The sequence below is a fragment of the Lissotriton vulgaris genome, chromosome 9, assembly GCF_964263255.1.
Source record: "Lissotriton vulgaris chromosome 9, aLisVul1.2, whole genome shotgun sequence".
NCBI classification, from domain to species: Eukaryota; Metazoa; Chordata; class Amphibia; order Caudata; family Salamandridae; genus Lissotriton; species Lissotriton vulgaris.
In genome coordinates, this window is record NC_141697.1 from 671,005,813 (window position 1) to 671,016,914 (window position 11,102).

Consider the following 11,102-nt stretch of genomic DNA (forward strand, 5'->3'; position numbering starts at 1 on the left):
AGTCACGCTATCCTGGCTGATGAGGGCTGATAACCAGAAACCGGTCCTAGGATGCTTGATTCTGGTCCAGGGAAGACACGGCTTGGCAGTTTGGGCTGGACTTTTCCCATGAGGCACAGGTTCAAGGCTGATTTGCATATGGCCCTGTCTGAACTGGGGTGGTGTGGAGTGCAAAAAAACGATGGATTAAGGCCCAGATCTCTGACCTGGGGTGAATGTATGACATTGTTCTGTATTCTGTCCATCATCTGTTCTTTTGCATTTGTCTTCCGAGTGGGACAGGTATGCTCAGACGTGAGTACCGTGCTCTCCACAGCACTGGAGTCAAGTTATCCTGGCTGATGACAGCTGATAGCCAGAAACCGGTCCTAGGATAATTGATTCCGTGCCAGGGAAGACCTTTTCTTGGCAGTTCGGGCTGGACTGTTCCCATGAGGCACAAGTCAAGGCTGATTTGCATATGGCCATGTCTGAACTGGGGTGGTGTGGAGTGCAAAAAAACGATGGATTTAGGCCCAGATCTCTGTACTGGGGTGAATGTATGACATGGTTTTGCATTCTGTCCATCAACTGTTGTTTTTGCATTCGTCACCCCGAGGGGGACGGGTATGCTCAGACATGAGTCACGTGCTCTCCACACCACTAGAGTCAAGCTATCCTGGCTAATGACGGCTGATAGCCAGAAACTGGTCCTAGGATGCTTGATTCAGGTCCAGGGATGACATGGCTTGGCAGTTCGGGCTGGACTTTTCCCATGAGGCACAGGTTCAAGGCTGATTTGCATATGGCCATGTCTGAACTGGGTTGGTGTGGAGTGCAAAAAACAATGGATTTAGACCCAGATCTCTGTACTGGGGTGAATTTAGGACATTGTTCTGCATCTTGTCCATCAACTGTTGTTTTTGCATTTGTCACCCCAAGTGGGACAGGTATGCTCAGACGTAAGTCCTGTGCTCTCCACACCACTGGAGTCAAGCTTTCAAGCTATCCTGGCTGATGAGGGCTGATAGCCAGAAACTGGACCTAGGATGCTTGATTCCGGTCCAGGGATGACATGGCTTGGCAGTTTGGGCTGGACGTTTCCCATGAGGCACAGGTTCAAGGCTGATTTGCATATGGCCATGTCTGAACTGGGGTGGTGTGGAGTGCAAAAACAATGGATTTAGACCCAGATCTCTGTACTGGGGTGAATTTAGGACATTGTTCTGCATTCTGTCCATCAACTGTTGTTTTTGCATTTGTCACCCCAAGTGGGACAGGTATGCTCAGACGTAAGTCATGTGCTCTCCACACCACTGGAGTCAAGCTATCCTGGCTGATGAGGGCTGATAGCCAGAAACCGGTCCTAGGATGCTTGATTCCGGTCCAGGGAAGACATTGCTTGGCAGTTCGGGCTGGACTGTTTCCATGAGGCACAGGGTCAAGACTGATTTTCATATGGCCATGTCTGAACTGGGGTGGTGTGGAGTGCAAAAAAACGATGGATTTAGGCCCAGATCTCTGTACTGGGGTTAATGTATGACATTGTTCTTCATTCTGTCCATCAACTGTTGTTTTTGGATTCGTCACCCTGAGGGGGACGGGTATGCTCAGACATGAGTCCCGTGCTCTCCACACCACTGGAGTCACGCTATCCTGGCTGATGAGGGCTGATAACCAGAAACCGGTCCTAGGATGCTTGATTCTGGTCCAGGGAAGACACGGCTTGGCAGTTTGGGCTGGACTTTTCCCATGAGGCACAGGTTCAAGGCTGATTTGCATATGGCCCTGTCTGAACTGGGGTGGTGTGGAGTGCAAAAAAACGATGGATTAAGGCCCAGATCTCTGACCTGGGGTGAATGTATGACATTGTTCTGTATTCTGTCCATCATCTGTTCTTTTGCATTTGTCTTCCGAGTGGGACAGGTATGCTCAGACGTGAGTACCGTGCTCTCCACAGCACTGGAGTCAAGTTATCCTGGCTGATGACAGCTGATAGCCAGAAACCGGTCCTAGGATAATTGATTCCGTGCCAGGGAAGACCTTTTCTTGGCAGTTCGGGCTGGACTGTTCCCATGAGGCACAAGTCAAGGCTGATTTGCATATGGCCATGTCTGAACTGGGGTGGTGTGGAGTGCAAAAAAACGATGGATTTAGGCCCAGATCTCTGTACTGGGGTGAATGTATGACATGGTTTTGCATTCTGTCCATCAACTGTTGTTTTTGCATTCGTCACCCCGAGGGGGACGGGTATGCTCAGACATGAGTCACGTGCTCTCCACACCACTAGAGTCAAGCTATCCTGGCTAATGACGGCTGATAGCCAGAAACTGGTCCTAGGATGCTTGATTCAGGTCCAGGGATGACATGGCTTGGCAGTTCGGGCTGGACTTTTCCCATGAGGCACAGGTTCAAGGCTGATTTGCATATGGCCATGTCTGAACTGGGTTGGTGTGGAGTGCAAAAAACAATGGATTTAGACCCAGATCTCTGTACTGGGGTGAATTTAGGACATTGTTCTGCATCTTGTCCATCAACTGTTGTTTTTGCATTTGTCACCCCAAGTGGGACAGGTATGCTCAGACGTAAGTCCTGTGCTCTCCACACCACTGGAGTCAAGCTTTCAAGCTATCCTGGCTGATGAGGGCTGATAGCCAGAAACCGGTCCTAGGATGATTGATTCTGGTCCAGGGATGACATGGTTTGGCAGTTCGGGCTGGCCTGTTCCCATGAGGCACAGGGTCAAGGCTGATTTGCATATGGCCATGTCTGAACTGGGGTGGTGTGGAGTGTCAAAAAACGATGGATTTACACCCAGATCTCTGTACTGGGGTGACTGTATGACATTGTTCTGCATTCTGTCCATCAACTGTTGTTTTTGCATTTGTCACCCGAGTGGAACGGGTATGCTCAGACATGTGTCCCATGCTCTCCACACCACTGTAGTCAAGCTATCCTGGCTGATGACGGCTGATAGCCAGAAACCGGTCCTAGGATGCTTGATTCCGGTCCAAAGGAAGACATGGCTTGGAAGTTCGGGCTGGACTGTTCCCATGAGGCACAAGGTCAAAGCTGATTTGCATATGGCCATGTCTGAACTGGGGTGGTGTGGAGTGCAAATAAACGATGGATTTAGGCCTAGATTTCTGTACTGGGGTGAATGTATGACATTGTTCTGCATTCTGTCCATCAACTGGTACTTTTGCATTTGTCACCCCGAGTGGCACGGGTATGCTCAGATGTGAGTCCCTTGCTCTCCACACCACTGGAGTCAAGCTATCCTGGCTGATGACGGCTGATAGCCAGAAACCGGTCCTAGGATGCTTGATTCCGGTCCAGGGAAGACATGGGCTGGCAGTTCGGACTGGACTGTTCCCATGAGGCACAGGGTCAAGGCTGATTTGCATATGGCCATGTCTGAACTGGGGTGATGTGGAGTGCAAAAAAACGATGGATTAAGGCCCAGATCTCTGACCTGGGGTGAATGTATGACATTGTTCTGTATTCTGTCCATCATCTGTTGTTTTGCATTTGTCATCCGAGTGGGACAGGTATGCTCAGACCTGAGTCCCGTGCTCTCCACACAACTGGAGTCAAGCTATCCTGGCTGATGACGGCTGATAGCCAGAAACCGGTCCTAGGATGCTTGATTCCGGTCCAGGGAAGACATGGCTTGGCAGTTCGGGCTGGACTGTTCCCATGAGGCACAGGGTCAAGGCTGGTTTGCATATGGCCATGTCTGAACTGGGGTGGTGTGGAGTGCAAATAAACGATGGATTTAGGCCTAGATCTCTGTACTGTGGTGAATGTATGACATTGTTCTGCATTCTGTCCATCAACTGTTGTTTTTGCATTTGTCACCCCGAGTGGCACGGGTATGCTCAGACGTGAGTACCGTTCTCTCCACACCACTGGAGTCAAGCTATCCTCACTGATGACGGCTGATAGCCAGAAACCGGTCCTAGGATGCTTGATTCCGGTCCAGGGAAGACCTTTTCTTGGCAGTTCGGGCTGGACTGTTCCCATGAGGCACAGGGTCAAGGCTGATTTGCATATGGCCATGTCTGAACTGGGGTGGTGTGGAGTGCAAAAAAACTATGGATTTATGCCCAGATCTCTGTACTGGGGTGAATGTATGACATTGTTCTTCATTCTGTCCATCAACTGTTCTTTCTGCATTCGTAACCTTGAGGGGACGGGTATGCTCAGACGTGAGGTCCGTTCTCTCCACACCACGGGAGTCAAGCTATCCTGGCTAATGACGGCTGATAGTCAGAAACTGGTCCTAGGATCCTTGATTCCAGTCCAGGGAAGACATGGCTTGGCAGTTTGGGGTGGACTGTTCCCATGAGGCACAGGGTCAAGGCTGATTTGCATTTGGCCATGTCTGAACTGGGGTGGTGTGGAGTGCAAAAAACGATGGATTTAGGCTTAGATCTCCGTACTGGGGTGAATGTATGACATTGTTCTGCATTCTGTCTATCAACTGTTGTTTTTGCACCCTGCATTTTTAAAGTTTAATATTTGTGGTTGTTTGGTTGCAAGTTGTTAGCTGAGGAAAACTAGTACTTCGATGTTTCTGTTGTTTCAACTTGTTATGGTTATTTAAATGTGAAGCAGTGATCCTGTGTCGAATAAGCAATTTGCATATTTTTTCTCTTGAAGCCTTCACATTGTAAAGAAGAGTACCCTTCTTATTAATGTTTTTTCAGCACTTCACAAAGATTGAAGCTGAATGCAAGTTAACGCGTAAACCGATTGCCAATGACTTTCTTTTAAGTTCCCTTTCGCTTACTCCCAAACTTTGACACAAACATATGCCCAAGCTCAACCGACCACTGATTGTGGTGGGAACCCAGCCCTGCAATTGAGCAATAGGTAAACCGAAGACCAGACTGCTGAGCAGTGGCATAAAAAGGGTGTATGAAGCCTACCCCGCAGACCACCTTCTGATATAACTGTCGGTACGCAGGGGACAGTATTGCACATGGCGGCACAACAAGACTGCGTGGACTTGCTTGAAGCACAGAGTTATGTAGCATAGTAGTTTCTGCATATCCTTCAAGACAAAAGGATTGAATGCTAACCAAACGCGTTTTTAAAATAAGTGTGACGCATCTACTAAAAATTCAGGAACACATCATCAAAGAGCCCCTTCACCTGTTTTAACTACTGCTCGTTCAGAGACTGCGCTTCAAAAAACGTAACAGGGTACATGAAGAGCATGAATGGAGGAGAGGGGAAATACGGCGTAAGGGTCTGCAGATTTCTTTAATTAACAGAGCGCCCACTTCACTCAGAGTCTGTGCAATGGCGGAGGGGGGAGTGTTGGAGCATATTTACTGTATGAAATGGCCTCAAAACATCAAATATTTTTGATCCAAAATGTTAGTTTATTAAATATAATCACAAAATACCTGATATGCACACAAGACTTCCATGTGTGTCATTTTTAGTATGACCGGTTGCTTCTGACCCGCGCCTCTGGGAGGTTCGCAGAACCTTGCTCTTCCTCCTTCCCCTCGTTCATGTCTGGGCAGTGAGCATGAAAGTGGTAAAGGCGGGTGTTGGGCAGCTGCAGGAGCACTGACCACAACCAGGAGTGAGGCAGCCTGTGTGTTCTGCAGAGGCAGAGCGGCCGGAGTAAGGGAGGGTGAGGGTTGGCCCAATATGGAAAGGAAAAAAATCAAAACACACCATGAAGCTGACAGCATGTCTGCTAAAAAAAACAAGCATTGTTAGCACTGTGCCTTACAAAACATGAAGCGCAGTTTTGGAGCTTACCAACCTTCATGTTTTAGACAGCACAACGCTATCAATGCTTGGTTTTTTGTGCGGTTTTGCTAAAATAAACAAGCATTGTTAGCACCCTGGTGTCCAAAACATGAAGCGGTTGTCGTGGAACAAAACATGAAGTGCAGTGCTGGAATTTACCGCACTCCATGTTTTAGACAGCACAGTACTAACAATGCTTGCTTATTTTAGGGCAGTTTGCTAAAATAAACATGCATTGTTAGCACCCTGCTGTCCAAATCATGAAACGCGGTGTCGGAGAAGCGGGTGCTGAAGGAGTGAGACGGACTACTGCTGCAGGGTCGGTGTGCACTCTGAGGGAGGTGCGGCGCTTCAACAAACTGCAACAAAATAAAGAAGCATTGTTAACATGAAGCGAGGTGTCGGACAAGCGGGTATGTGCTGATATATAAAGTGAAGAGAGGGAAAGAAAACAGTGCACAGTAAGGAACATGTACTAAACAAGTGTATGTACACTATACTTTACCGGTGCGCTGCTGCCTTGAAAGAAAGTGAGGTATTGGCTGCAGGAACAAGACAGGAGGCAGCAAAGAAGAGCGATGCTGGAGTGCACCAATGGTAAGTAGGAGGCGGGAATACAGTGGTTTAATTGATTACAGCAGGTCTTTCCGGCAGCGCATGCGCGCTCTAGCTCGACCTAAACAATTGGATGTTACTCTCTGAAAACATCCAACTTACGAAGAAACAGCATATGTCAGGCAGTGGCACTCAAATATGTAGAAGGGGGCTTGTTCTTCATTCATCTTCTCCCCAAAGAGGAGGTGCAGCCCAGTTGTCAAACTGAATCTTGTGTGGCAAAGGGATTTTAGTTTGAATCCTAGCTTGCACTTGAGCAAAGAATATGGCCCTTTGCTTATAAAATTAGGTGCAATATGAAGCAAACTGACCATACGTAAAATATGATATTTATTTTTTTTAAAAAGAGAGCAGGGTGGTGATTGTGCCGTAATTCAATAACAGTGTTAGTAGCTACAAGGAGAATAAAGGCTGTCTTTAAGGGCATTTTCAGTACTGGCGTTAGCCAAGACATTTTGATAATACTTAAATTATATGTATACTCACTTATAGTGGTTTTCAGCTGGCCCTCTTCATCTATTGATCTGTTAGTGTCATACACAATTTTTCTTCCACCTATTACAGCATACTGGTGGCCAGGATCGGGTTGAGATCACAATTAGGCCCGGGCACTCCCATAAAAGGTGGCCCACATTCCCGGATCATCCCTTTCATGAATCATCATCTGCTTAGTTTCAGTCGAATCCTTTTTTTGGAGAAATGTTTGGCAACTCAAATATTTTAAAACTTCTAGAGCCAGTAACATTGGTATAACTAGAAGCACTGCATTTTGGGTGGGCGGACAAGGAGAAATAAAGCAGCCTAGAGGCCTCAACACTTTATCTGGCTAGGGTTGCCACCTGGATGAAGTTTTAATGTCCTGGACGGTATGAAATTAGGGGTGTAGCTACACTTTGGCTGCCCGTGGCAGTCCCTGAGTTTGCTGCACCGTGGTGGCCGCATGTAAGAGCGGCCCCAAAACTCATGCCGCCTGGGGCAGACTTTGCTATGCCGCTGTACAAAACAGAAGAAAATCACCCAAAGTCAGTATTTTTTACCCGGACCAGTATGTATTTAAATAGTAAGCATAAGGCAAACGCAGTTTAAAATGTGTTCCAAAGCAGCATAATGATCCATGGCTGATTGAGAGTGCGTGAACGTCAGGGGAAGGGACTGAGGTGTATTACTGATTTGGCATGTCATTCTGGATCACATATGCTATAATGTTTACCTTCCATTATCAAAACTGCTGTGCTGTTGATTGTTTTGAAAATATAGATAAAAGCAACAAAAAAAAGATCAATATCTAATAGTTAACTTAAACAAGCACCGAAAAAAACATGTAAAAAGGAATAGGGACATTTTTTGTACAAAGAGTCCTCTTTAACTATTATTGTCCAGCCTTTGCAGATTCTGGTTGGTTGTTTTGTCATTTGTTTTGTAGTTTGTAGTGTGAGCTCGTCCCAGAGGCACTCGAGCAATTTACATGAGGCCCTGTTACATTACACAAGATTAAATTCCTTTTTATTTAAGTTAGGGAGATTCACTGATTTGCACAAAATCACAGGATGTTGGATCGAAGCCAGGACACGAACCTGCCACCTCTGACCATGATGCCACATCCAATTAATTAAGTTCCCCACCCCCAACAAGGCTTAAAAGACACTGGGGCCGAGATGACAACACTACATAGGGAGGCCGCTTCTCTTACCCTCTCCCCAGCCTACCATAGACTCAGGGAGATAAGCTTGCAGTAGAGGGGTCTAGAAAGGCACACTGCTGGTGCTGCTCCAAGGGGGCTTAGGTGAGAACAACTCAACAACCATAAAATCACCTGCCCTCCATGCGGGACCCATGCATATTCCCATGGGGCAGGGCCTTTACAACACGGTCTGACGCCATGGATGCTGTTTCCCCGCAAGCAGAACCACGCTTGCCTTAACCATGCATATTTGTGGTTATGGCAGTGCATGGTCTAGATCCTAGGATGAGCGGGCACAGGAAGGTTCGGGAGAGGATGCGATCTGGTAAATGGGGCTGGGGTTGGGTTTTGGGGTAGTTTTTAAGGGTTGGGGTAGTTCTTGGGGCTCAGGTTTGGGGGTCGTTTTTAGGGCTGAGTTGGGTTGTTTTCAGAGCTCCGGCATCGAGTTGTTTTTAGGGTATGGGTGGGGATTGTTTTTAGGGCTCAGGGGGTTGGGGTCGTCTTTAGGGATCGGGTTGGGTTGTGTTTAGGGATCAGGGGGGTTGGGTAGTTTTGAGGGCTCGGGTGGGTCAGGGTATTGTTTAAGGCTTGGGGTATGGGGTCGTTTTTAGGGCTCCTGTGGGGGCCAGGTCGTTTTTAGGGTCCCGGGCGGGGTGCTGGAGTGTGATCTTTACCACACATTCCTTTACTAGTCATACCTTTACACCGAAATTGCGTGGCAAAGGAATGTGTTTTCAGATGCATTAATTGTTCTGGCAGTGTTGTAGAGGCACGAGTGGTTTAGCCTTGCGTGCCTCTATCATACAACCTTTTCCCATCCTCCCCACGGCCTCCATAACCTGAACGTGATGGTCTGGCAGGGGGGCGACACTGTTTCTGGCCGGTCAGGACACATGAGATAGGGGGCCCGAGGTGAGAATGGCCTAAAGGCCAGAGCAACACCAGGCCCCCATCCTCAATTTACAGCATGTCAGGGGATTGCCCCAGCAATAAAATGTGAGTTTATGAAAATCCCTGCACCGTGTGGCAGGCACCGTGACACAGTGCAGGGATTTTCAAGGGGGCATCATAGGTGCCCCCCAGGGCAGCCACGGAAGGCCAGGGGGAAGGGGGCCCTTCTAAGGACCCCCATAATCGCTTTCGGACAGCCTTTTCATGTCAGAAATGCTGATGTGGAAAGGCTGTCGGACACCAATATCACAATCCCAACGGCGGAAGCGCTGTCCTTAAGGGATTATGAGGCCATTCCGACTGGCCGATGGGCTCCTTGAGCCTGTCGGAACCCAGTCAGATTCCCCGGCTCGTTTAAACTCTGACCGCCGTTAATGTAATACGGCGGTCAGCTTTTAAACCTACAATGTTTGTTGGATGACCAGCGATCGGAAGGTTTGCGACCGACAAAATAATTCGGCCCACAGTCTCTTGGGCTGTTTAACAGAGGCCAGCAAATCGGCCCACAGTGCCCCTGGAGCACCGGCCCATCACCCAATGCCTGACTGCAGCCCTTGCCAATCCAATCCTGCTGGGGGTAGGGAAGGGCCAAATTATGCAGCAGGGTTGACTAAATTATGAAGCACGAAAAGGCAAATTATGAGCTATAATGCAGCACATTTTGCCATAGTTTTACTTCATTATTTTGCCATTATTACACATGGTAACACTGTCTGGGCAAATATTTCACTTTATTAGTACCAGTTTAACACCCAAATACAGCAACAAACCATAAAAGACGACTAATCAATATTTTGCAAAGGGCTTTCCACTATGCTGAGTCGTGTGCCGACTAACTTTTGATTCGTTTGAACTGGAAACAATTTTTTTTAATCTGCAGATTATACCGCAGATTATTGTGGATTATGCGGAAAATGTGGCAAATCTATTATTATGCGAAAAACGCCCACTTTGGCTAACTTCACTGTGAGTGATGCCATTCAATCCTTGCACAAGGAGCACGTTTACTTACAAAGGAGGTCCTTTGCATGCCAGGCAATACTATGGTAATGTTGGGTGGCCATTTAAACCAAAGTCAGTGGATGCCTAGGTCCAGCCTTGTGCCCAGATTCAGCAAACTGTATGAACATTTCCAAGACAGACCTAATGCTACTAGAATACATGAAAACGAAACCATTTTAAATGATGTCGCACGAATTTGGCATCTGTTCAAATTATTGCGCGTCGAGTCTACATTAATAAATGAATTGTTTGGAACGCGCAAAGCATCATTGCTCGTCCCATTTAAGGGCAGATGACACCATAAACCACGTCAGCGTTGCGGATTCTACGTACTTCGACTTCGGAAACGGGGTACCGCAGCTGCTGTCTCAACCTTCAGACAACAGAAGGGAAAACAATGTGTCCTCCCGCAGGCGCTCTGAATACCTGTGGAGGGGTCGTTTCCTGCGGGGGCTTTCCTGAGAGAGACCCTGGAACCTCACTGAAGAGAACCTTCGGGCAGGGTTGATACGCCGGGCAAGAGAGGTGGACTCTGCCCTCGCAGCCTGCCCCTGAGACTGGCACAAAGTGCAGGTAATGCTCTCCTGATCTTCCGTTCACAGGGACACCGGTGACGTAGGTTGGCAACTGCTGCCTTGTTTTACTTTCACATTGCCTGAGGGAAAAGACGTTTATAAAGTGGGGCGGGGTGCAGGGGTTTCGGGGTTAGTAGCGGGGTGCGAGGGACGGATTAGATCTATCGCGTTATGAACATTCGAGCAATTAGAGAGCGGAAGTTTGACGAGCCTTGGACACGGAGCGAGACATTGTGTGACACAAGGAAACACAAAGCAAAGGACAATTACGTCCAGGTCGGTATTGTGAAATTAGACATGAAATCAAGGAGGGCGCAGTATGAGAATAAATGCGAAAGGAGAGAGCAAGGCTCTAACAAGCTGAGACCCGTTGAAATAGGAGAACAGAGTGACACCAGTTTTAGATGAGGGAAGAATATACCGGAAGGGTAGAAAATAGCGTAAAGCCCGGTGGAATAGGGACAACGGAAGTTTGAGGCACGCGTTTAATAAGTTTTAAGGGAACTTATGATCTTGCATTATGT

General features: G+C 47.8%; 1 protein-coding gene across 2 annotated transcripts in view; it reads right to left on the bottom strand.

Annotated features, from left to right (window-relative positions):
* Positions 1 to 10,800, bottom strand: part of EXOC3L2 (exocyst complex component 3 like 2) — a 465,790-nt gene extending 454,990 nt beyond the window's left edge. Inside the window, exon 1 of one of the 2 annotated variants that reach the window (XM_086938385.1) lies at positions 10,430 to 10,800. The gene's annotated coding sequence lies outside the window, so the exon portion shown is untranslated. Of the gene's footprint in view, positions 1 to 10,336 lie in introns of both variants that reach the window. The other variant, XM_086938387.1, reaches the window with a different exon arrangement.
* Between the last annotated feature and the right edge of the window lie 302 nt (positions 10,801 to 11,102).